This window comes from Aethalodelphis obliquidens, unplaced genomic scaffold (genome assembly GCF_003676395.1).
Source record: "Aethalodelphis obliquidens isolate GAN/ISIS:26980383/991018 unplaced genomic scaffold, ASM367639v1 scaffold1, whole genome shotgun sequence".
Taxonomy (NCBI): Eukaryota; Metazoa; Chordata; class Mammalia; order Artiodactyla; family Delphinidae; genus Aethalodelphis; species Aethalodelphis obliquidens.
In genome coordinates this window covers 91675709-91681238 of record NW_020837945.1, presented here as the reverse complement: position 1 = coordinate 91681238, position 5530 = coordinate 91675709, and the positions used below count along the sequence as shown (strand labels likewise).

General features: G+C 32.9%; 1 non-coding gene across 1 annotated transcript; it reads right to left on the bottom strand.

Moving 5' to 3' along the window:
• Window positions 1–223: 223 nt before the first annotated feature.
• On the bottom strand, window positions 224–352 carry LOC113623967 (small nucleolar RNA SNORA56). Its single transcript, XR_003434141.1, has one exon. It is a non-coding gene; the product is annotated as a small nucleolar RNA SNORA56 (small nucleolar RNA).
• Between the last annotated feature and the right edge of the window lie 5178 nt (window positions 353–5530).

Sequence of the window (5530 nt, the reverse complement as noted above, 5' to 3'; positions counted from 1 at the left end):
TCTTCTTCTTTTTGGTATCACGGTCCCTATCTCCAGGCTCACCCACATTCTCCAGAGGAGCGTTGGTCTTCTTGTCCTTTTTCTTTTCCTTCTTGACCAGCTGTGGAGACACTGGAGATGTTTTTGTTGCTTTCATTTTCTTGCTTCCGATTTGGGGCTTTTACTGCTTTAGCAACTGCCTGTGGCGCTTTTACTGCTTTGGCCATGACCTCTCTCTGGCAAGTAATATCTGGCAAGTCCAAAGCCACCATCAAAATACTGATGCTAGACAGAAGAACTCACCACTTACTGTTGCAGATTGACTCCCTCTAGAGACCCATGAGCCAGACTAGAAAGGGATAACTGTCTACTGCTCATTTTCTATGTTACATTCTGTATTTTATCATTGTGAAAACAAATATTTAAAAGTATATTAAATTTCAATTATTTTATATATTCTACTTATTCTGGCATGCCTACTTGATGTTAGACTCAAAAAGAAGCCCAAAATATCCACTTAAATAAAAAAATTCAAGATAAATGTACATTTAACCAGAGGTAAGAATATAAAAATTGAACCTATTATAACCACATTATTTTCTCTAGTTTTAGTATACTTTATTTCAAAACTGTATATAATAAGGGTGTCAGGATAAGTTAAGAGGGAAAAAAAAGCTAATAAAAAATATAAAGAAGTACCAACTATTATATAAACTTTAGTTCCCTAATACAATTATAATTTATTCATATTTATAGATTGGTATAGATAGATATAGATTGTGTGTGTTTGTGCGTAATTAAATATATTTCTTTTTAACATTTTTCAGCCATTTACTATTTCCTGAACTTTGGCCTGGTAATAAAAAAGAAAAGAATGAGAAGAATGTAAGAAACTTCTACAAAAGAAAATGTTAGTTCAACTTGACAATTTTTAATCTTCCTTTAACACTAGAGACTAATATTCATCATACTGTGCAAGCAATTTAAAGTGAAAATGAGAATTCGTTTTTTTCAGAGCTATAGAGTGTTCACAGCTTGGGTTGTTTAAAGTAGCTTTGGTTTTTAAGATTGTATTAGGGAGAGTTTTTGAAGAAACATTTATATTCATTTCAATTTTTAATTTAATTTTTATTAGGTTTCAATGCATTACATTTAGGGAATATATAGGTTTCAATTATTTTCTTTTTCTCTCATATGCAGGTACTTATTAAAAGAGGTTTGCCATTTTAGCCAATAATTTTACATGTTAAAATCACACACCCTCCTCACACACAAAACTCTTTGTATATATTAGATTCTCATGCTTGGACCTTGAAATAGGACCTTGAAATCAAAAATGGTATTACTTATAAAGTTATAGAACCCACATTCTTTATGCTTTTAGAATTTGTGGAGAGTCAAGTGTGGTAACTAGTAAATATTACCTTTACCTGATCAACCGAAATTACAGATTAACCGTTTAAACACAACTAATGATTATTCAAAATTCTCAAAATAATGAGTAGCCATAGGCCCTTGCAAAATAACAGTTTACAAACATATAACTGCCATTCATAAGTTAAGCTCATCTATTCATTGAAATTATTTCTTCAGGTGTCTGTTAACCTTATTAAAGAATTGAATTTAAGTTTGTAATCTTCTTTGAGTAACTGCATGCAGTCATAATGAACACAACTGAATTTCTTTAAAATATTCAGACTTTTCAGTTGTTTCTAAGATCCTCACCTAGATTACTGAGTTTTTTTCTGTATTAAGTAAAATAATCAAATTAAGCAGTGTTTCTGTTTTTTATACTTTTCTAAGACTAATGTGGCAGCTCACTGAAGAGAGACTCTCTCTCATGATTGTGTTCTATAATTTGTAGATGGTATCTGAGCAGTCATATGTTGATTAAATGTATGGTTCTTTTAAAATTCACTACACACTCCTGATCAAAATTCTTTGAAAACTATGAATGGAACTCTATTTTCTTAACCTTGTAAGGAATCTGACTCAAACCAACAAGTATATCATGTTTAACAGTGAGAACTTAGGTAAATTCCTATTAAGTCAGAAAAAAAGACAAGGGTTTCCTTGTCACCTGGCCACTGTGATAAAGTAGATCTTAGAAAAAAAGAGTACTTTGCTTCCGGATTGCTATTCTTAGTTAAAGTATGTTGTTTTCTTCTTACTCTATAAATAATTCCTGGAGACAGTTCTCTGTGGGGCAAAAAATTAATTTTGGAGTTTGAATCCAGCACTAACTACTTAAACTTGTTTGAAGACAATTAACGTGTTTTCAGAATCATCATCTATAAATGGGTTACAGCATCAACAACAGAAATCTATGTCACAGAATTGTTACAAGAACATGCCGAGGATGACATATGAAAGCACTTTATAAGTGGCAGGGCAATAATAGACTTGGTATAATTATTAACAGAAATAATGAAAACACAAAGCATATTATTTATTTTTTGCTAATTATGAACTTGTTTTATTTCCCCTCATGCACTACACATTCTGCTTGCCCATATTATTTAGTATTCCTTCTAAACATGCTGCATTTTCTGCCCACTCTGCCTTGACATTTTTGTTAGTTTTTTCCCTATGCCTGGATTGCCCTTTTTCTATCTCTGTTCATTAAAATAGTCCTCAGCTGTCAAGATCCATACGAATACCAATTATCCCATGAACTAGTCTTTAAATTCCCCACTCCTGCTTTCTTTTCTAGTTGGAGCAATCTCTTCCTCTTCTGTCCATCATGGAGTTTCTCCCACTGTTTTTTATTAATTACTATCTCATTTTGCCTTGAAATCCCTTGCTTCTCCAGTGTAGTCTGTTAATCAGCAGTATGGACATCACCAGGGAACTTGTTAGAAATGCAGAATTCCAGGGCTATGCCTTAGGCCAAGATCCTGGGTGATTCCCATGCATATGACAATTTGAGAAGCACTGCCCTAATTCATTGTAAACCCCTTGGAGGCAGGGGAGGGGGGGGGGGGGTGGGGCATGGTGAATGGACAGCTTCGAGGTCTTGTCTCAGTTCCCTCCACAAGGCTCTACATCATCCAGTGCTCTGCACATAATAGGTGTTCTGTAAATCGGTGTTGTGTTGAACTGAATTTTACTTTTATTATTTTGAAGTCAGAAAAATCCAGTTTAGGAAAACTCAAATGTTAGGAAAGGATGTTCTAAAGTCAGAGCAGGAAGAAAGATATTCATTATTGATGCCACTCATGTCAACTAATCAATATTTCTTGGTCATCAACTACTACTGTACTTTTTCATGCATAAAATATTAGTATGGATCCTTGATCTTATAAAAAAAAGATCTTCAGTCTAACCTTCACCTTCAAAAAGTTCGTTTAGATAACTGAATCAAAATATGGTTGCTTTGTCATCCTTGTAAATATTTAATATATGCTATTAGGAGTCATGACAGTACTTTAAGGCACTGGACCTCCAAAAATGACCGGTAAATATCAAGATGTGATTTCATTAAATTATTTAAACAGATCAATTCATCATTTATCTTGATTGTCCATAAAATGGTGGATAATACCATAAGCAACATTTTCTCATTTATAATTAAAGATGATTTTATACTGTAAGATATTTTCTTTCATTTATAATTAAAGATGATTTTATACTGTAAGATATTTTCTTTTCCAGTGTATGATTTTAAAACATTTGTGATATTTTCCTTCTACATACTTAATTTACAGTATTTTTCTGTGTAGAATTCCATTAAAAATTTAAAAGGGCTATGAGTACCATTAAGTCACATTTACCTGTCTGTATTCACTAATTGCTGTGGGTTAAATTAAGCACGTCTTTAATTGTAGGTGGTTTCTTCCATTGCCTAGAAAGTTGCAAGTGTGCTTCTCTCACTATAAGCTGATATGTGCTTAGGGAACAGAAAATAATTTTAACATTAGCCCAAGCAAAATGTAATTAGGACGGCTAATCTGCTGAAAACTACCCCCAGCTAAAATCCCTTTTTTTATGTAATGCCATTTTAATGGAAATGGCATTTTTATGAAACACAAGTGACAAAGACATGAATGATGCCTGTGAGCCTTTTATTTAATTTTGTGTGTTCCCTAATTTGTTACTAAAGGGAGAGTAGGAGCACTCCACTCCTACCATTTTGGATATGAAATAGATTTTTAAAGTAGAATTTTTAAAGTAAAGACTCAATTTTACTTAAAATAATTGTTTAAAATAACAAACCTAGGTCGTAATTGATTCTCTAAAAGGGCAATGAATGTGTGTGTGTGTGTGTGTGTGTGTGTGTCTGTCTGTCTGTCTGTCTGTCTGTATGGCATGACAACCATAAGTAGAAGGGCTTTGGGAATTATGTTTTTCATCACTGCCCTTTTTCATTAATATGGATGATTGAAACTGACTTCACTTGTGTGACTTTCATTTTCTTTTAAGAATAGATACTCTGAATTTAGGGTTTGGCTGTTAAGGGCAATCTAAAGGGATTAATAATTCTCTTAGAAATAACAACTATTATTACTACCACAATTTATGAGTTCTTAGTTTATGCTAGGAACTATACTAAATATTTCAGGCTTTTCTTATTTGATGCTATAACAATTTTGTGAGCATATTCTCATTGCATAGATTATAAAGACTCAAGCTCAGGGACTTTAAGAGACAACTAGTAAATGAATGGAACATTTGGGATTTGATTCCCTTGTAGCCTAAAGCCAATTTAATATTCCTAGAGACTCAAGAAAAATACTTGATTCTTAATGCTGTGCTAGAAACCACAATAACAGAGTAACATGCACACCTGTTACCATTTTTCTCTTGCATTGTTTCTGACATGAAATTGGGGCTTTAATTTTTGTGTTACTAGAGTGTGGTTTAAATTTGAGAGATTTGCTTTGAAAACCAAAATTATGTAAATGTTCAAAACGTTCTGTGAAATATAGGAAATACAACTGTGCTTTTTACCTATAGACCTGTGCTTAGGTGAGACCGAGTAATTGTCTAACTAAATGGTCCTCAGAAAGCAATGCTAATAACTTACTCAATTCTTTGTCAAAACTCAAGTTCTTTCTGAAATGATTCTCCTTCTAAATTTAAGTTTATTTTGCTAACCCAGGCTGATTTCACCTTTTGACTTTAATTTGAATATGATAAACGTTATAATAATCTGAATTTTGATATTACAACCTATTTTAGAGTTTAAAGCCTTTTGATTAAGGCACTCAGCACTTTGGCTTCATTAAATAAGTGGAGAGTTAGTAATTATAAAATTATTCATGTGGATCCATGTTCTGCCACTTACCAAGTGTATCTACTAGGGCAAGCGTTTGTAAGCAGTGAGGTGCCAAAGTAAAACTCATAGAAGGGTCACAGAGGAGCATCACAGGATATTTTAATTTTTCTAGGAAAACACAAAGGTGCTTGACATCTGTCGGACATCTATTGAATACTATGCAAACTACTAGCTCAGAGAAGTTCATTGTTTTAACATTAGATTGTACGCATCGCTTTTGATGCTATCATATATTTACAAAGCTGTATTTTAAGTTTGCTTGTTAAAAGCAAC